This window comes from Geotrypetes seraphini, chromosome 12 (assembly GCF_902459505.1).
Source record: "Geotrypetes seraphini chromosome 12, aGeoSer1.1, whole genome shotgun sequence".
Taxonomy (NCBI): domain Eukaryota; kingdom Metazoa; phylum Chordata; class Amphibia; order Gymnophiona; family Dermophiidae; genus Geotrypetes; species Geotrypetes seraphini.
The window spans coordinates 95963359-95985207 of NC_047095.1; the positions used below are offsets into that span (position 1 = coordinate 95963359).

At 43.2% G+C, this 21849-nt stretch overlaps 1 pseudogene; it reads right to left on the minus strand.

Moving 5' to 3' along the window:
* Positions 1–464: 464 nt before the first annotated feature.
* Positions 465–21849, minus strand: part of LOC117346141 — a 60505-nt pseudogene continuing 39120 nt past the window's right edge.

Here is a 21849-nt window from a genome sequence, read left to right on the forward strand (position 1 = left end):
TCAGCCCCCCAGCCAAACCTGGGTGGCTCCCTAAATCAGTTTGCACACGCTAAATTGGTTTGAGTGCCTTAGTAAAAGGACCCCTTAATGTACTCTGTCACTTAGGAAAGTCGGTGTGGGGGCACTTACCCCTTAAATTCATCAACTTAGGCAGACTGAATAGGCAAAATGGTCTTTATCTGCCATCATTTTCTCTGCTTCTGTGTTTATGTTTCAAAACTCCTTAGGTCTGTTAGACAGAAAAAATGCCAAATTATTTTTATATTCCAGCCCTTTTTTGATTAATGAGAAATAATCACTTAATCATGTGAAGTTTTACATATATACATGTTCAAACATATTTCTATTTTATATGCACAAATAACAGTAACACGATACTCCAATTCTTTTCTTTATTATAGGATTTATTGTTCTCTCTTTAAAAGAAAATGTTACTACGATCATTTTTAGAACTTTTAAGGTCTTTAAGTCATTACATTTTTTGTTAGGTACTTCTTGCTATTCTTTTCAGGCCTCAGAAGAATAATATAGCATTTAGGGATAAAGATACAACCCAAAAGTCCAGCACTGGAGGCCAGAATTGCAAATATCTCCACTGCCACCATGTACTTCCCCTTGGCGCTCAAGTATGTTGGTATGAAGGAGATCCAGACACTGCAGAAGACCAGCATGCTGAAGGTAATGTACTTGGCCTCATTGAAACTGTCGGGTAGATATCTTGCTAGGAAAGCTATGATGAAGCTGATACCTGCCAGAAATCCCAGGTAGCCCAGAATACAGTAAAATGCAATTACTGACCCTTCATTACATTCAATTAGTATTGTTCCAATTTCTGATCTCATATTAGGATATGCAAATGGGGGAGAAGTAAAGAACCAGGCAAGACACAGAACTGTTTGTATAAGGGAACAGGAAAGGACTATAGAGTTAGAAACCCTGGAACCCATCCATTTCTGGTGTTTGCTTCCTACTTTGGTAGCTTGGAAGGCTGTGACCACAGTGATGGTTTTATAGAGGAGAGAGCGATGGAGAAAGTGATCCCAAATGTAGATTGTCTGAGAATGCAGGTGACATCCTCAGGATGCCCAATGAATAACAATGAGCAGAGGAAGCAGAGCATGAGGGAAATGAGGAGAATGTAGCTGATGTGTCGGTTGTTGGCTCTCACTATGGGAGTATCTCTGTAATAAATAAAGATTCCCAAGATGACAGCAGTGATGAGAAAGAAGAACATGTTGATGGAAGTTAAAGCAATCCCTAGAGGCTCCTCAAAAGACAGAAAAGTTATCACTTTTGGAATGCAGGCATCTCTTTTCTGATTTGCCCATTGATCATCCGGGCATGTTGTACAAGTGTCCATATCTGAGAAAGAAGATTATCATCTCATTATATCATATATATGATGAGGTTCATTTACTAAAGTACACTTAAATATCATGATCCCTATAATCTTCTCAACTCAGCTAAGACAGAGCAGTCTAATTCACACTAACTGCATTGAGACTGAAGAACTGTGAGCTGCAAATTGAGTTAGCACCTGGTAGTTTACCTCTAATGTCTGCAAAAAACACAGCTGCATGTTGTCACAAAGCTAGCCCCTGCCTAGACATGCAGGCGGACTGAGTAGTATTTTCCTCTGACTTGTCGGTGTGGCTTCCTCAGGAAAGAGGAAGGCATTTTAGGTAAAAACAGACCTAGACCTATGCCTAGTCTGCCCCGGCCACACTAAGCAAGCAATTCACAAATGAATGGAAGAAGCAGATCAAGTTCTGTTAAATCAAAAATTCTAGGTTTTTATCTGGCATGGCATTTTCTGCGGGCTATTCTTAGGCTCATACATTTCTTTCTCTATCTGTCTGAGGGGTAGTCAGCCATTTCTATATCCCTACTCCTCACCTGTTCAGCTCTTTTGATCAGGGACTGTGTTCTTTTTTTAATTAACCACAGTGACAAAGCTGGCCATGAGTTTGTCACAATCCTCCTTACTTAAAGGATGACTATCCTGAAGACTCTGAGGATCTCCAGTATTCTCAGGTATTCTGGAAAAGAACATAAGAACATAATCATTGCCTCTGCCGGGTCAGACCAGGGGTCCATCGTGCCTGGCAGTCTGCTCCCACGGCGGCCCTCCAGGTCCATGATCTGAAAGTGTTCCCTACCTAACCTAAAATATCTATACCCTATTTGCTCAATGTCCTGTAAGGTAAACCTCTATCTGTACCTTGTTATCCCCTTCGCTTCCAGAAGTCATCCAGTCCCTTTTTGAACCCCATAATTGTACTCTATCTTATCACCTCTCTGGGAAGCACGTTCCAAGTGTCTACCACCCGTTGAGTGAAGAAGAACTTCCTTGAATTCGTTATGAATCTGTCTCCTCTCAGTTTTTCTGAATGACCTCTTGTTTTAGTTGTCCCTGCTAGTCTAAAGAATCTGTCCCTCTCCACCTTCTCTATGCCTTTCATGATTTTATAAGTCTGTATCATGTCCCCTCTCAGTCTCCGCTTTTCCAGGGTAAAGAGCCCCAGCCTGTCTAACCGTTTGGCATATGAAAGGTTCTCCATACCCTTTATCATCCTCGTTGCTCTCCTGTGGACCCTCTCGAGTATTGCCATGTCCTTCTTGAGGTATGGCGACCAGTATTGGACGCAGTATTCCAGATGTGGGTGCACCATTGCTCGATACAGTGGAAAGAATGTCTACATTAGTATTATGCTTTCCTGGGTGGTGTACCACATGAAATCTGAAAGATTATAAAGCTAAATACCACCATGTGAGATGGGTGTTATTGTTGCACATAGTGTTAAGCCATTTTAAGGCATTATGGTCTGTGACCATGGTAAATTCCCTCTCCTGAAGGTAATGTTCTAATGTCTGTACTGCCCACTTGACTGCCAGGCACTCCTGTTCTACTGTGATACAGTTTTTTTTTAACTTGGGTGAAGCTTACGGCTAAGGAACAGGACCGGATGTTCAATCCCTTCACTCTCTTGACTCAAGATAGCCCCTAATCCTTTCCCAGAGACATCCATTTCCAGAATGAGGGGCATATTGAAGTCCAAAGTTTTTAGGACAGGCTGTTTACATAAGCTCTTTTTTAAGACTTCAAAAGCTCGTATGCTGTCTACTTCCCACTGCAGGGTATCTGGACCTCCTTTCTTTAAAATATCTGTCAGTGAGGCTGCTTTCAAGGAAAAATGCTGGATAAATCTCCTATAATAGCCTATCAGTCCTAAAAAAAGCCTGGAGCTGTTTTTTGTACATGGACATGGGTAATCCCAAAATACATTGGACCTTGTCCACCAAGGGCCTAACTTGCCCCCTTCCTACAATGTAGCCCAAATATCTGACCTCTCTTTGGCCTACAAAGCACTTTTTAGGGTTGACAGTTAGGCCTGCCTCTCTAAGTGACCAAAGCACTGTCACTAACTGCTCCAGATGTTCCCCCCATGAAGCCGAATATATTACGATATCGTCAATATATGCTTCTGCGTAATCATGGTGATCCCTCAACACTTCATGGACCACATACTGACATGAAGACACTGCCCCATGTAAGCCAAAGGGCATATACCTAAACTGGAATAAACCCTGAGGTGTACTGAATGCTGTTTTAGGCTTGGCATCATCAGTGAGAGGTATTTGTCAGTACTCTTTTGTTAGGTCCATTGTTGTGAGGAATTGGGCTTGCCCCAACTGATTGAGCAGCTCATCCACTCAGGGCATCAGGAACACATCAAATTGCGATATTTCATTAAGCTGCCTAAAATCAATACAAAACCGTGGGGTCTCATCTGCCTTTGTGACAATAACTATCGGGCTATACCAGGGGTTTTGAGATGGTTCTATCACCCCCAGCGTCAACATTTCCTGGACCAGCTCATTCACTAAGGCCTTTTTCCTTCAGCAAGTCTATAGGGACGAACCCAGAAAATCTTCCCTGGGGTGGTGACGATATCATGGGCAACTATCCTTGTCCACCCTGGCATGGTAGAAAATACATCTTTAAAGTGATGAATCATGTTTTGGAATTGATATGCTTGTGTTTTGGTCAGTTCAGTTCCTATGTTACCTTCTCAGTGCCATCAGCTATATGTGGACCCATATCATCATCCCTCCACTGCTGGGCCACCAAGGCCAATAACTCCCTATCCCTCTAGGGCTTTAGTAGATTAATATGGTTTGTCTGTACCCTGTTTTTATGGTCCTTTACCTGGTAGTCTACCTCTCCCTCCTTTTCTATCACAGTGGCTGGAATTTGTGAGGGTCTGAGGGAACCAGTTACAAAACCTGATCACCCACATACAACTGGTGGGTCTTAGCACCCTTATAATAATAGTTTTTTTGATGGCACTGACTACACTCCAGGTGATCCCTACCTATATCTTCATTGCCTGGTTCAATCCCTGTTTCAACTGGGCTAGGTAGGTAATTATACTACTCCCTGATTATACAGGAAAATCCCATATTTACTTGAGCATGTCTAGCATACCCCTGGGTGGTCATCCAAACATTTCATATGGACTCACCACCAAAGAATCTTGTACCTTTTCTCTTGCTGCAAATAGGGAAAATGGTATAAACAGATTCCAATCTGTAGGCTTGTCTCATAAGAACACACGAATTGCTACTGCTGGGTCAGACCAGTGGTCCATTGTGCCCAGCGGTCCACTCACGCAGTGCCCCTTAGGTCAACAGGAACTTGTCTAACTTTGTCTTGAATACCTGGAGGGTGTTTTTCCCTATAACAGCCTCCGGAAGAGCGTTCCAGCTTTTTACCACTCTCTGGGTAAAGAACTTTCTTACGTTTGTATGGAATCTATCCCCTTTTAACTTTAGAGAGTGCCCTCCCATTCTCTCTACCTTGGACAGGGTGAACAACCTGTCTTTATCTACTAAGTCTATTCCCTTCATTATCTAGAATGTTTTGATCATGTCCCCTCTCAGTCTCCTCTTTTCAAGGGACAAGAGGCCCAGTTTCTCTAATCTCTCACTGTACAGCAACTCCTCCAGCCCTTAACTATTTTAGTCGCTCTTCTCTATACCCTTTTGAGTGGTACCATGTCTTTTTTCATGTACGGCGACCAGTGCTAGATGCAGTATTCCAGGTGAGGGTGTACCATGACCTGGTACAATGGCATAATAACCTTCTCCAATCTATTTGTGATCCCTTTCTTAATCATTCCTAGCATTCTGTTCGCCCTTTTCGCTGCCGCCGCACATTGTGTGGATGGCTTCATCGACTTGTCAACCAGTACTCCCAAGTCTCTTTCCTGGGAGGTCTCTCCAAGTACTGCACTGGACAACCTGTAGGTGTTTATAAGATTTTTTTACTAACATGCATCACCTTACACTTAACCTTGTTAAACCTCATTTGCCCTGTTGCAGTCCATTTCTCGAGCGTGTTTATGTCACATTGCAGGTCTTTGCAATCCTCCTTCGTCTTCACTACTCTGAATAACTTTGTATCATCTGCATTTTAATCACCTCACTTGTCGTACCAATTTCCAGGTCATTTATAATTATGTTGAAGAGCACAGGTCCAAGCACGGAACCCTGCAGCATTCCACTCGTAATGCTTTTCCAGTCTGAGTATTTCCATTTATCCCTACTCTCTGTTTCCTATCCGCCAGCCAGTTTTTAATCCACGTGAGTATTTCACCCTCAATTCCATGGCTCGCAATTTTTCAAAATAGTCATTCATGCGGAACCTTGTCAAACACCTTCTGAAAATCCAGATATACAATGTTGACCAAGTCACCCTTGTCTATCTGCCTGTTTACTCCCTTGAAGAAGTGCAGCAAGTTCCTCAAGAAAGATCTTCCTTTGATGAAGCCGTGCTGGTTGGTCCTCATTAGATTGTGTCCATCAAGGTGATCAATGATGCAGTCCTTTATCAGTGCCTCTACCATCTTTCCCAGTACTGAGGTCTGTAGTTTCCATGATCTCCCCTCGAACCTTTCTTGAAGATCGGTATAACATTTGCTACTTCCCAGTCTTCTGGAATCCTTCCCAATTTGATCAACAGATTGGCTATTAGTTGAAGCAGTTCAGCTATAGCCCCTTTCAGTTCCTTGATTACTCTCGGATGGATGCCATCTGGTCCCGGAATGGAAAAGGTGAAAAATGGACAAAAACTGGAAAAAACACAAACAACATCAAAGCAGGTGCCATAAGTAAGGCAGTAAGAGGGGCCAAAAGAGACTATGAGGAAAAAATAGTCAAGGAGGCAAAAAACTTCAAGCCATTCCTTTAATATATTAAGGGGAAACAACCCGCGAAGGAAGCGATGGGGCCATTGGATGACCATGGAGTAAAGGGAGTGCTAAAGGAGGACAAAGCCATCGCCGACATACACAACATACCAGAAGCTGACAGGCTATACTCAGGAAATGAAGACGGGAAACTGACAAGGTTGATGGTCAGTCTAGAAGAGGTATGCAGGCAGATTGATAGGCTTAAAGATGATAAATCCCAGATAGAATGCCCCTTCTCCTGACAATCTTCTTGCTTATGCCCCCTTTTCCCACACCTATAGCATTGTATAGTTTTTGGGTTAGGTGGTTTCTTATATCCAGGTTGGGTGGGACGCTGGGTGTTGTCAGTCTGGAGTCTAGTATCCCTAGGGCCTCAGGATTGTGGTCTATTAGGCACCCTATCTTCCTCACATGGAATTTGGGCATCTAAATATGCCTCTGCTGATGTAAGTACTTGTGCCAGGTTTTCACCTCCCTGTCTCTTCAGCCACGCCCTAAGATCCTTAGGCATTGATTCAAGGAATTGTTCCCGGACTATCTCCGTGAACATTGCCCTGGGGTCTGACAGGTGTGGTTTCAACCATTTCTCTGCCAGCTTGTTAATATCCTGGAGGAGAGCCTTTGGTTTTTCTTTCTGATGCATTTGCACAGACCTATGTTTCTGCCTATAGTACTCCCTTATGTACCCAAGGTAATCTAGTATATGCATTTTTATAGCAGGATAGTTGTTAGCCTGTTCTGGAGGGATGGTTTGAAAAGCTGTCAGTGTATCACCTGCTAAACAAGGCCACTGATCTGGTGGCTACCCAGCCACAGTTGCAATTCTCTTGAAAGAGTTCAAGAAATCATCCGGTGCATTTGCTGGGGTAATCTTATTCAAATTCAAGATATTTAAAGAGTTTTGTCCTACTGCCTGCTGGGAAGATCCTACTCCCAACACCGGTGCAATACTAGGATTTCTTGCCGGGATTTGCAATAGTTGAGCCATGACTTTGGTCTGTTCACCCATGGCTATGACCAGTTCATCATGATGTCACCAATTCACCTCATGTCCTGCTCTCCATAGCTCTTGGTTAGCATCCAGCACTTTGTGTAGATCGTCGCACTGGCGCTGGCGTTCTCCAGCCAAGACAGCAAGCAGCTGTAGATCCATCCTGCTGATCTATAGAAGTAACCACAAAGAAAGAAATCCAAGTGCGGTATCTAATGGTTTCCCCAAATACCACTAACCACCCTCACCAGTCCCCGCAGCTTAGTGTGCTTACCGCAGTACTGGTGAATCTGTGCAGTACTGGTGAATCTGTGCAGGTGCACTCTTAGAGGGTGCATAGCCCTTACTAAACGATACTGCAATCTCCCAGGTTCTGATATCTCCATCTTTCTCTGGGGGTTGGTCTCCTTCCCCGACTGCTCCACTCCAAATCTGCTGCCATGAAGTCCTCAGGGAATTCCTCCACGAACCTCCGCTGGAACCAAGTTGTAGTATCTTCTCCAGTTCTTAATACAGAGTTCCAGTATAATAAAAAAAAATTTCCAAGGTCTCCGCAAAGAACAAGTCTAAAAATTCTCCCCCAAACAAACATTTTGGCTCTCAAAAAAATCCAGCATTTCTGATACCACTTGTCACATAGCTAGCCCCTGCCTAGACAAGCAGGCAGACTTAGCAGCATTTTCCTCTGTCCTGTCGGTATGGCTTCCTCAGGAAAGAGGAAGGCCTTTCAGGTAAAAACAAACCTAGGCCTCTGCCTAGTCTGCCCAGGCCACACTGAGCAAGCAATTTACAAAAGAATGGGAGAAGCAGACCAATTTCTGTTAAATCAAGAATTCTAGGTTTTTATTTGGTAAGTTGGCTGAGCCAAGTCAGCCTCGGTCATGAGATTCATATATCAGGTAAAAATAAAAATGATTCACACAGTTTGTCAGTAATGTCTCAAGATTCAAGTATGTCATGCAATATAATTCCTCTGGACTTTCTCTGGTTAAAGACAATCCTCTTCACCAGGATTCAGGTAAGTAGAAATGCCATGAAAATAAATTCATACCAGAAAAGAAAATTGCAAAACACAGAAGGCAAGCACAATAGCAAAACTATGGCAATAAAGTCAAAAGTCCCCAGATTAACTGGTGAGGTATAGTGTCTAGCTCTCAGCCCTTGCTCCATTCAGAACTACAGTGGTTAACAGGGCTTATCAGCAACAGCTGAGCTTTTCTATAGATGTAGCACAGCAGGGTGCTTCAGACAAGATACTATAGTTGGGAGGCTTTATCACAGTAACTTCACAGGTTTAAATTTATAGCTTCTTAGCAAACAAAAACATCAGAACAGTCATGGAGAAAACTCTCTGTGTAATCAATATCACCTGACCCCCTGCTTGCAGAGAGTATTCAAACACACAGGAACCTAAACAGAACTCAGTCTTGAAAGGCAGGTTCTATCTTTTCCTTAGCTTAGGAACTAACCTCCATTATATCTTGGTCCCAGCTGGCATCTGGAGGTAAGTCAAAAATATCCATTGCCTCCTCTCCAGCCAAGCTCTCAGCAGTGGGTCCCTGGTCAGGCGTCCTCTGCCATCTCTATGTCCTCCCTGCTTGGAGGTTGAGGATAGAGACTCCTCCCCTTACCTTCTTGGGTATGCTCCTGTTGGTGCCCCTGCTTTGCTTCCCCTGTCTCTTCCTTACTGTGATTCAGGGCTCTATTTTTAAATGTGTCATAGTCCCACCCCCCTCTCCTAGGAGGGGGGTTCAGCTGAAAAGCCTTAGGAAGAGGAAGCTGGTTTCTCATAGGCTGACAATACTGTGAATACCCTGCAGGACCAGGTTTCCACTTCATAGCAAGCTTTTTATCATATTTAAACTGGTATGGCGTTTTCTGCGGACTATTCTTAGGCTCATACCTTTCTTTATCTACCTCACTGTCTGAGAGGTAGTCAGCCATTTCTATATTCCTACTCCTTACCTGGTCAGCTCTCCTGATCAGGGACCATGTACTGTTTTTATTAACCACAGGGACAAAGCTGGCCATGGGTTTGTCACAATGTAAGAGTAGGTAGTTTATGCACTCATGCTACCCACAAGCAGATACCACAGACTATTGCACAAAATGCAACCATTCTCCCCAATCTGAATCCTGATCCCCTCTTATTCTACAGGTAAAGAGCTAACTGTTCTATTGCTCATACTGATCACTCAGCCTTTAATGGTGGGATAGGCAGGGGGCACGAGCAGTCCTCAAACATTTTTGTTGCTTTTCAAGCTAAAATTGAAAATAGTAGCTCTGATCCATGGTACTACAGTCTACCAAATAAGGATGATGCAACTTTATTTGATAATTTGACCCCCTAGAGATAGTTCTAAAAGGCTGATAAAGCAACATGAGGAAATGGGGATTATTATTGCCCCATTTGTAATGCATGAAAGATACCCATAATAGGTGCTGAGGTTGTGATTTAGGGCTTGGGTCTCTGGACCTTCAACAGGGAGTTATGGGTCAAAGATATTAAGAGGAACAAATGTCCCAAACCTTATTGGGATGGTGGGAAGAGTGGGCAGGTGAGTGATATTGAAATATAGAATCCTGTCAAGGGTGTGAATTTAAAACAACAGCATATTCCACTCTTCATACAGCTATCTTCAACATTCAGTTTATCCTTGAAACTTATTCTCTATAGTTCATCACCTTAATCCAAAACAGGTCCAAACAACTAAGCTGTGCACAATGTGGCAGCTACTTCAATTCAGTTCTTGCAGCCATTCCTGTGGGTTTTTATATAGTTTCTCTTATTGTAAACCATTTATATATCTTTGATGGATGTATATCAAGAAACTAATAAACTTGAAACTTATGAAGCAACCTTGTGTGTAATTCTGCAAGCAGTGAACCAGTTTAGCCCACATCTCTCAGAAGGAGTCAAGTGATTAAAAAACAGCCTACACTTGTTGCTAGTTTTGCACAAACCTAGCAATGGAAGGTAAAGAGGTGGAACAGAGAGTGGCAGCACTGAGAAGACACAGTAAATGAAACCAAAGCCCAGCCACATTTGTATAGGAGAAGCAAAGCCTCCCAAAGAAACCAGGTCCTACAGCTTCAAGATTTTGTATTTGAATTCTCTGAAACTGAAATGCAGGAAGGGATTCTCAGGGAAGACAAGGCCATAGTCAAGATATTAAATGAATGGTCTTCAATGAGGAAGATAAAAGGTAGATACTAGTAGCAGAAATGGTAGTCAATGCTGATAAACTAGAGACACTGAAACAGATATCTGAAACACTGGAAGATATAATGGCTCAGTTTGACAAATTGAATATTAGCAAATCACCTGGATTGTATGGTATACATCCCAGATTGCTGACAGAATAGAAAAATGAACATGCAAAGCTATTGTTAGTAATTTATGTTTAAAATCCAGCACAAACATCAAAGCAGGTGCCATAAGGCAGTGAGAGGGGCCAAAAGAGACTACAAGGAAAAAATATCCAAGGAGGCAAAAAACTTCAAGCCGTTCTTTCAATATATTAAGGGGAAATGACCCACGAATGAAGCGGTGGGACCGTTGGATGACCATGGAATAAAGGGAGTGCTAAAGGAGGACAAAGCCATTGCCGATAAACAGAACATATTTTTTGCATCTGTATTTACCGAAGAGGATATACACAACATACCGAAAGCCAACAGGCTATACGCAGGAAATGATGGTGGAAAACTGACTGGGTTGAAGGTCAGTCTAGAAGAGGTACGCAGGCAGATTGATAGACTTAAAAACAATGGTAATCAAGGAACTGAAAGGGGTTATAGCTGAACTGCTTAAACTAATAACCAATCTGTCAATCAAATCGGGAAGGATTCCGGAAGACTGGAAAGTGGTGAATATTACGCCAATCTTCAAGAAAGGTTCAAGGGAGATCCGGGAAACTACAGACCAGTGAGTCTGACCTCGGTATCAGGAAAGATGGTAGAGGTACTGATAAAGGATTGCATCATTGATCACCTTGATGGACACAATCTTTTTAGGACCAGCCAGCATGGCTTCAGAAAAGGAAGATCTTGCTTGATGAACTTGCTGCACTTCCTCGAGGGAGTTAACAGGCAAATAGACAAGGGTGACTCGGTCGACATTGTATATTTGGATTTTTAGAAGACGTTCAACAAGGTCCCACAAATGACTATTTCGGAAAATTGTGAGCCATAGAATTGAGGGTGAAATACATGGATAAAAACTGGTTGGCAGATAGGAAACAGAAAGTGGGGGTAAATGGAAAATACTCGGACTGGAAAAGTGTCACGAGTGGAGTGCCACAGGGTTCGGTGCTTAGACCCGTGCTCTTCAACATATTTATAAACGACCTGGAAATTGGTATGACGATGAAGGTGATAAGTTATTCAGAGCAGTGAAGACACAGAAGGATTGCAAAGACCTGCAATGTGACATAAACACGCTCGAGAAATGGGCTGCGACATGGCAAATGAGGTTTAATGTGGATAAGTGTAAGGTGATGCATGTCAGTAACAAAAATCTTATACACAAATACAGGATGTCTGGTGCGGTACTCGGAGAGACCCCACAGGAGAGAGACTTGGGAGTACTGGTCAACAAGTAGATGACGCCATCCGCGCAATGTGTGGCGGTAGTGAAAAGGGCAAACAGAATGCTGGGAATGATTAAGGAGGGGATCACAAACAGATCATGGTACGCCCCACCTGGAATACTGTGTCCAGCACTGATCGCTATACTAGACTCAAAAGGGTCTAGAGAAGAGCAACTAAAATGGTTAAGAGGCTGGAGGAGTTTTCGTACAGTGAGAGATTAGAGAAATTGGGCTTCTTGTCCCTTGAAAAGAGGAGACTGAGAGGGGACATGATCAAAACATTCTAGATAATGAAGGGAATAGACTTAGTAGATAAAGACAGGTTGTTCACCCTCTCCAAGGTAGGGAGAATGAGAGGGCACTCTCTAAAGTTAAAACGGGATAGATTCCATACAAATGTAAGGAAGTTCTTCTTCACCCAGAGAGTGGTGGAAAACTGGAATGCTCTTCCTGAGGCTGTTATAGGGGAAAACACCCTCCAGGGATTCAAGACAAAGTTAAACAAGTTCTTGATGAATCAGATTGTACATAGGTAAGGCTAGACTCAGTTAGAGCACTGGTCTTTGACTTAAGGGCCGCCACATGAGCGAACTGCTGGGCATGATGGACCAATGGTCTGACCCAGCAGTGGCAATTCTTATGTCCTTATGTTAAGACTGGAGGGTGACCAATGTGACACCAGTTTTTAAAAAGGGTTCCAGAGGTCATATGAGAAATTATAGATCAATGAGTCTGATGTTGGTGCCATGCAAAATGGTATAAAATACATTTTATACCTGATATTTGCAGGGGTTCCGTTCCAGGAGCCCCCACAAATCTTGCAAAACCACAAACACGTTTTTTCATGGGGAAAACTGGAGAGGGCAGTGGGAGAGGCAGGAGAGAGCAGCCGGAGCGCCGGTGAGTGCAGGAAATCACTCGCTGTATGCTCCGACTGCCTCTTCCTTACCAATCAGCAATGCCATTAAAAAAGTCATACCAAAACATTGGCCATTTTTACAATATCATGCTGTATTTTCCAAGAAGACAAAATTTGCCTTTTCAAGGGCACAGAATTTAGGTGAAAAACTTAAATATAGAAAAACAGAAAATATGGTATTAAGAGTACCTCCTCATGAATGATGTGGAAGATGCCGTAAATGTTAGTGTGCTACAATAGATAGAACATTGGCATCAAAAGTTAAGAATAATTTCACATCAGTATGCTGCTTTGAAGGGATTACAAGAATTTTGAGAACAGATGGGTTTTTAATAGCTTTCTAAAATGCATATATGATGTTAATATGCTAACCATTTGGCCCAGTTCAGGATCCGTGGAAGTGGCTTGGTATGATAAGAGTAGGTTAATGAATCTTTTCTGAGTACAGCCTTTGACTGAAGTGAAGGTAAAAAATGATCGGGGACATGTGAAGTGGCTTGGTGACGAGAATAAGAATTGAGCAGTTAGGTAGTTAGGCAGTAGGCCATATAGGGCTTTGCAGACAAGGCATCTAAATTTGAAGAGAACTTTTCCCTCAACAGGAAGCCAATGTAGTTTTTGGTAGAATGGAGTTATGTGGTCAACTTTTTTCAGGTTAAAGATTAGTCTCACTGCTGTGTTTTGGATGATACTCAGTTTCCAGAAATACCTGCATTATCCTGCTAGATATGAAATGTTGCAGTAGTCTAGGAAGCTTAACACTAACAATTGGACTAGTAATCGGAAAGGTACAAATTCAAATAATTTTCTTATGGATCTTAGTTTCCAAAGCCTTTGCATACAACTTGGTCCACCTGAGTGGTCATAGATAGCTGTCTATAAAGGTGAACTCCCAGGATTCTAATCAAAGGGGCGATGGGAAAGGTATTTCCTCTCATAATTAGGGCATCCAAGGTGCAGTTGGTAGAGGTAGCTAGAAAAAACTTAGTTTTTTCGTGTTTAGTTTTAACTTGAAGTGTGACATCCACCCTTCTATAGTGGATAAGATCAAGTCTATTCTTTAAATCTCTGCAGGTGGTAAGCAGGTGACAGGGAGGACAATGGTAATGTCATCAGTGTAACTATACTGGGTAACATTTAAACTTTTTAGATGAGCTCCCAGGGAGGATAGATAGACATTGAAGAGAAGGGTTGATAGAGGGGAGCCTTGAGGAACACCACATATGTGGGTCAATTTGTCAGACAGGGTCTCTCCAGACTGCACTTGGTAGCTGCAACATTTTAAGAAGCCTTGGAACTACAGGAGGACATTTAATGAAGGTGCAAAGGAGTCTAGGTAAAGCAGCAGTAAGTCGTGGTCTACTAGGTCAAATGCACAACTGAGGTCTAGTTGTATCACTAATGCATTTAGACCTTTACTCAGTATGTCAAACATATCATTCAAGAGGGAGACAATTACAGTTTCTGTAACGAATGATGGTCAAAAGCCTGATTGGGAATCATGGAGTAGGTGAAACTTGTCTTTGCGGTTCATTAGTTGGGATTGAACTAGTCTCTCCATTAGTTATATGAGGAGGGGAGTTCTCAATATGAGCAGTTAGTTTCTTCATGTCTTTCAGGATAGGTCTGATGATGATGTGGCCACTTTATTAGGGAAACTCCCCTTTATTTAGTGTGTGTACTAGCCATATGTAGAGATTAGCTAGAAACTTGGATGATGCCTTAGACATTAATACTAGGGGGCAGGCGTCAACGAGAGAGTATGAGTACACGTATTTTTGGAATAGTTGGTAAAATTGTGTCCAATTTGGTTCATTGAATGAGCTCCATGTCATGTCGGCACAGACTGTGTTTTCCATAATATTTACTGGATTGAAATAGCAGGTGTGTTTATTGCTAAACAAGTCTCTTACAGCTTGTATTTTTGATTGAAAGTAGTGGGCATGAGCAACCATGGAGGGAGCAGAGTCTTGGCTATACAGCCCAGGATCAAAGGAACTTGGACGTTGTGACTTAGACCATTTAAAACATGGTCTAAGTCACAAAAGCTCATCTAAAGTCACCAGATAAGCACTGCAAACACATAATACAGACCCCCACACACTACTCCAGTGATCACCAACCCCCCCAACCCCATAAAAATTGTAATCACACCTTTAAAATTCAACATCCATACCATCATCACCTGGCAGCCTGGCATAGGAAAGCCTAGTCGTCCAGCAGAGAGGCAGCTTAAGCCATCTTGGGGGTGGATTAGGGACCCATGGAGAGGAGGACCCATGCCCATAAGCCCCTGTAATCACTGCATTGATACTTAAACATATGCACTTCCCTTTATACCCCCAAAACCCTTTTGTACTGTCATATAAGTGGCTCCTGCAGCCATAAGGGCTATTGGGGTGGTAGATAAGTGGGTCTAAGGGATTCTGGAGGTGGTTTGGGGGGCTGTAGTGAGAAGAAGACATGGCACTCTTTTTGTGAAGTTCACAGCAGTGCCCTGTAAGATACCCCACTATTTAGGTACCATGTCTGAGTGTTCAGTCCATCACTTTGCATACCCCTCCCACGTCCAACAGGGCTTGTTTTAGGCATTTTTGACTTGGACAAAAAGTTGGACGAAAATATGGTATAAAGATGGACGATTTAGCAACTTGAATGATCAGATCGGTAGGATATATAATCTAATCTAATCTAATCTAAACCTTAAGTTTATATACCGCATCATCTCCATGAGAATGGAGCTCGACACGGTTTACAAGAACTTAAAATAGTGGGTAGAGAAGAAGAAAAAGGATTACATGAACTTATGTGTAGAAGGGAGGAGAGAAAGGGGGGAAGGATAGAGCTACAATTTGCTGAAAAGCCAGGTTTTCAGTTGTTTGCGGAATAACTGAAGGGAGCTCAGGTTCCGCAGCGGGGTGTTGAGGTCGTTCCAAAGACCTGTGAGTTTGAAGAGAAGGGATTTTCCCAGTTTGCCTGAATAGTGGATGCCGCGTCGGGAGGGGAAGGCTAGTTTAAGCCTTTGGGCAGTTCTGGAGGAGTCGGGACTGGAGGAGTTGAAAGACAGTGGGAGAAGAGGAGGCAGGATTCCGTGAATGATCTTGAAAGCCAGGCAGGAACATTTGAAATGGATTCTGGAGATTATTGGGAGCCAGTGAAGTTTGGCAAGGAGTGGGTCAGACTTGCGTTTTGAGAAGATCAGTTTGGCTGCAGTATTCTGGATTAGCTGGAGTCTTAGAATACTTTTTTTGATAGATTTAAGTAGATGGCGTTGCAGTAATCTAGTTTGGAGAGGATGATGGATTGGACAAGGATGGCAAAGTGTTGTTGGCTGAAGTAGGATCTAGCTTTCCCAGCATGTGAGGGCTGAAAAAGCATGATTTTGCCAAGGAGTTGAGGTGGTCATTGAGGGAGAGAGAGGAATCGATAGAGATATCAAGGACTTTGCATGAGAACTCGAGCTGTAGTGTTTCACCTGTGGGTAGTGTGAAAAGTGTGGGCAGGTGTTCGAATTTTGGGCCAAGCCAGAGTAGTTTTGTTTTAGATTCGTTTAGTTTCATCTGTACCGAGAGGGACCAGGCACGGAGTCTCATTATGCAAGCTGTAATGTTTTCGTGGAGGTTGGTGAGGTTCTGGTCAGTCTCAAGGAGGACAAGGATGTCATCTGCATAAGTGTAGATTGTTTCCAGGGGGGATAGTTGAAAGAATTTCCAGGAGGACATGTAGATGTTAAAGAGAATAGGGGAAAGGGGTGATCCTTGAGGGATACCGCAAGATGGAGTCCAAGGAGTGGACATGGTGCCATTTGTGTTGACTGTGTAGGAACGGGAGCGTAAGAAGTTTGAGAACCACATTAGGACGGTGGAGTCGATTCCAATCTCGGAAAGTTGGTAAAGTAGTATGTCGTGATGGACGACATCAAAAGCAGCGGAAAGATCGAATTGTAGTAGGACAGCGAATTTGTTACGTGAGTGTAGTTGTACCTTTGAAATTAGGGAAACTAGGAGGGATTCAGTGCTAAAGCAGGGTCTGAAGCCATGTTGGTAGGGGTGAAGAATGGAGAATCTCTCGAGATAGGAGGAGAGCTGGGTAGCAACTATGGTTTCTAGAAGTTTGGTAAGTAGAGGGATATTTGCTATGGGACGGTAGTTTGATGGTAGGGAGGGGTCGAGATCGGCTTTTTTCAGAATAGGTGACAAGGCAATGTGGCCCATTTTTGTGGAGAACAAGCCTGATAGTAGAGCAGAGTTAATGAGTCTTGTAAGGGAGGAGATGGCCTGTGCAGGAATGTTTTCATAAAGGTGGGATGGGAAAGGATCTAAGATGCATTTGCAGGATTTCAGTCTGAGGCAGAGTTTAGAGATCTGGGGTTCAGATATGGGTTCAAATGTCATCCAAGATCTATAGTTAGATAATTTTCAAAACAAAATACATTTTGGACATATTTTTCTAAAATGTGTCCTAGACTGTTTTTTTTACTTTGGACAACTTGTGACTTTCGATTATGCACCTCCACTTGTTTAATTTTAATGCTATTATCTACTTCTCTCAGATGGTGGACTAAAATTAGGAGAAAAGGTTCTAATAGCAGCAACTTAGATGTAAAGAGTGAAAGAGCAGTTTATTGTTGCTGAATAGAGATTTAACTTATTAAAGGTTCAGTTCAAGACTGAGAAATTATAAAAGTCAGTATTTAACTGTAGATCTGTTTGAAAAGAACCTTAAAAGTTCCTGAGAATATAACAGCTGCACTGTAGATGGAAGGAGAAAATATTCTCTCAGGGGTTAAAAATAGTATTGTTGCCTTGAGATTTTAAACAGGAAAAAGAAAGAAGTGTTTTATTCATATTTCTCTATTAAAGTGTATGCAAGTGTGAGTGCCTGTATGTGGGTTCCAGAGAAATTGAAGTCAGCAGCACTGCAGAATTCCAAACCTCTCCAGTAGTGAGAAAAGGGAAGATATGTTCTAGTATAGTTGGGACTTTTAGATATAGAAAATAATTATATTCATTTGCTAAGCAAGATTTGCACAGTTTAGGCTTTCTGACTGCCAGGTTCCTTACTCAACACACTCACTGAGGGAGATATTGTTTTTCCATTTATTTTAATTAAGATAAGGTTTAGGGAGAAGAATAGTACAGAAGATTGAAGAACCAAAGAGGCATGAAGAAAGATAAGTGGACAAAGAAAACTAATATATCTTTCTTAAAGAAGAAAAAAAATGGCCTCTTTTACAAAGCCACGCTAGCGGCTGCGCTGCGCTAACAGCCCCGAAACCCATAGAGATTTAAAGGGTTTTGGGGCTGTTGCCACACGGCTTTGTAAAAGAGACCATAAGACCTTCTGAGATACTTACACTTACCAACATTAAATACGTACCTTAAGGGTTTGGACACTTATCTAATTAACTATTTTTACACAAAATAAGCATATTTCCTATTGGTAATTTATTGAGAATTTTGAAGTTGTAAGAAACTCTTGTAATACTTTTCAGTAGATTAGTAACTGGATCCAGTTTCAAATTGGTTTTATTTTTTTTCTTTATTTCTTTATAATTTTCAAATAAAATTCACAAGAATATCTTGCTGCATGAAACACAGAGAAGGAAAATATTTTAAAGGAAAAAAAATTCTTACAATATAACCAAAACTTAATCCCCTTTCTTAGACCACAATTTCAATAAGAGTAGTTAAACATATTAAGGGAGAAATTAATTACATATCGTTTGCTGCAAGGCTTAGTGTGAATCAACTTGTTGATTTTCTTAATATCTCGAAACTGCTTCAAATGTTCTGGAGAATAAAATGTATATTTGACACCCAAGTACCTATCCAGACACTTTCAGGGATAAGCAAGAAGAAATGTAGCACCTAATTTAATTGTCTCTTGATGCTGAGAGAGGAAATCCTTTCTTCGTTCCTAAGTAGTTTTGGAAACATCAGGATATATCCATACTTTCTAGCCTACAAATAATTTCTGAGAGTTCTTAAAATATAATTTCAAGATCATATTAGCGTCTTGTTCAAAAACGAAGGACACCAAGAGAGTCGCTCTTTCCGTGTCAGCTGTTAAAGTTTGTTCAAGAAGTAAAAACACATTATCAAAATCAATCTGAGTCCCTAGACCATTCTTTTTCCCTAAATCTTTTTGTACATCTTTTCTATTTGGCAGGTAATATATTTTATTAATTAGAGGTATATTATTTAGGGAAATTTTTAAATTCTCAGATAGATACCTTTTAAGATAATCAATAGGTAAAACACCTGGAGCTAAAGGAAAATTCAGGAAACGAAGATTTAACCGACGATTATAATTTTCTATCTGTTCAAGTTTTCTATGAATCAGGGTGTTATCTTTAATTGTAGCTGCTTCAAACTTTTGTAAATGTGTTATTTCTTCCTGTATTTGCCTGGCTTGGTCAGAAAACTCCATTTTCATTGAATCCACAGTTTAGGTATCTAATTTAGTTGTGATATTAGTTACCTCCTCTGTGGTCTTGGTCATTTTAGTCTCTATCCATTGTAGCAGCCACCAGATATCGTTCAGGGACGCCTCTGTGGGAGCTGTTACTTTCTCAGTTCTCTTGATTGTAGGCATCAGCTGTTCTTCTGTTGATACTGTGCCCTCGCTGGGAGACCCCGTGTATCCACTTCCTGGATCATGGCTCTCCTGTCCCAGTGCCCCGGTTTTAGCTGGACACGGAAGATTAAGGGAGGGTGGAGGTGAGAGAGGTGTTTCAAGATCTGAAAGGGCAATAGGCTCTCCCAAGCCTATGTTCAACACCGGGATATCCAAACCTCCGGATGCTTGCGTCGTCGTCATTAGAGCTGGGAAGAAACGATCGACTGGGGTAGATGTTAGTGCCTTCCTCTTCGTATGCGGCATAGCAGGAAATGCTGAAAAGATTCTCTATAACAGGTAAATAGAAGTTGCTTACCTGTAACGGTAGTTCTCCTTGGACAGATGGATCTTACAGCCACACATGAAGGTGACGTCCCCGTGACCGAGCCGACCCGGCAGTCTAAAAGCTGCAAAGCTAAAGAGCTTTGCGCATGTGCCAGCCCTCCCGCCCTAAAGTATCCCACCTGGCCCCTATATAAGCACACCCCCAACCGGCAAACCCAGTTAGGTACAAAGCTGGCGGAAACAATAGGGGAGGCTGGGCGGGATTGTGTGGCTGTAAGATCCATCTGTCCAAGGAGAACTACCGTTACAGGTAAGCAACTTCTATTTCTCCCTGGACAGGGATCTTACAGCCACACATGAAGGTGCCTCCCGAGCTGAAGGTAACAGAATAACAACATGCTATTATAATAATAATAAAGATCTGTTACCTGAGACGGAGAGGAGGAGGGAAGTTGACGCCTCATAAAGCCGCTTGCAGGACCGTAGAACCCAGTGATGCATCTGCGCCGGATTCCACATCAAGGCAGTAGTGCTTGGCAAATGTATGAATCCTGGACCAGGTAGCCGCTCGACAGATCTCTTGGAGAGGAGCGAGGTGAAGGTTAGCCCAGGTGGTAGCCATAGCTCGGAGGTCATGAGCCGTGACATGCGGAGGGATCTCCTGAAGAGCAGGACTGGAGGCGGAGGCGTAACAGTACGCAATGAGCTGGGTAATCCAAGAGGACAATGTCAACTTCGAAACTGGTCTAGGAGAGGAAGATGGACGGATGGAGAGGAACAACTGAGTCGGGAGCTGAGGAGTCACAGTTCTGTGCAAATAGATGCGGAGAGCTCTGGCACAGTCCAGTGTGTGGAGTCGTTCGGCCTCCGGCGAAGGGTGAGGGGGTGGATGAAAAGTAGGCAGCACAATGGATTGGTTCAAATGGAAGGCCGACACCACCTTGGGCAGGAACTTAGGCATGAAGAAATTGGGTATAGGGACTATAGGATACCAAGGCATGGAGTTCTCCAATGCGGCGAGCCGAGGTAATAGCTACCAGGAATAGAGTCTTCCAGGTAAGAAATTTGAGTGGTATAACAGAGAGAGGTTCAAATGGGGGAGCCATGAGAGCCTGCAGCACAAGGTTGAGATCCCAGACCGGCACAGGAGGTCAGAGGGGAGGATGCAGATGAAGAAGTCCTTTGAAGAAGCGCTTGACCACAGGATGGCGTACCAGAGAGACCGCGTCCACGGGGTCATGGTACACTGAGATGGCCCCCAGATGAAGGTGAATGGAGGTGTAGGATAATCCGCAGACCTGCAAAGAGGCAAGGTAGCGGAGGACCTGAGCCAAGGGCGAGGTGCTGGGGTGAACACGACGTGTGGAGCACCAGCGCTGGAAACGGGTCCACTTGGCGGAGTAGGAGCGTTGAGTCGCAGGAGCTCTGGAGGCAAGAAGGATGTGTAGGACCTCCGGAGGGAAGGCAGAGTCCCCAGTCAGCGTGGGAGCAGGAGCCAGGCTGTCAATTTGAGAGACAGAAGATTGGGGTGTAGCAGCTGACCGTTGTGTTGTGTGAGAAGATCCGGGAACTGCGGGAGAATCCAAGGAGCCTGAGAAGCCCGGTTGAGGAGGACGGGGAACCAGGCTTGTCGCAGCCAATACAGTGTGATGAGGATCAGGGAGGCGATGGCCTTTTGAAGGACTTTTCCAATCAGAGGAATCGGAGGAAACGCATAGAGGAGATGCTGAGACCAGTGGAGGAGGAACGCATCGTCTGCCAGACAGGTTGGTTCGCTGTACCTGGAGCAAAATCTGGGACATTTGGCGTTTGTCTGGGATGCAAAGAGGTCGACGTGAGGAGTGCCCCATTGTGCAAAAATTTTTCGCGTAACTGTGCTCTGAAGCGACCATTCGTGAGGACTGAGTTGCCTGCTGAGTCTGTCTGCGAGCTGGTGGTCCGTGCCCGGAAGGCCTGCAGGGTGGAGTGGAGCTGGAGAGCGAGGTTCCAAATGGAGACTGCTTCGCGGGATAGGCGAGAGGAGCCCATCCCCCCCTGTTTGTTCACATAGAACATGGCAACCTGGTTGTCGGTGCGGATTCGGATGATCTGACTGTGCAAGTGGTGTTGGAACACCTGCAGAGCGAGATGGATGGCATGCAGTTCCAGGAAGTTGATGCTGCAGCGAGCTAATGCTGGGGACCAGGT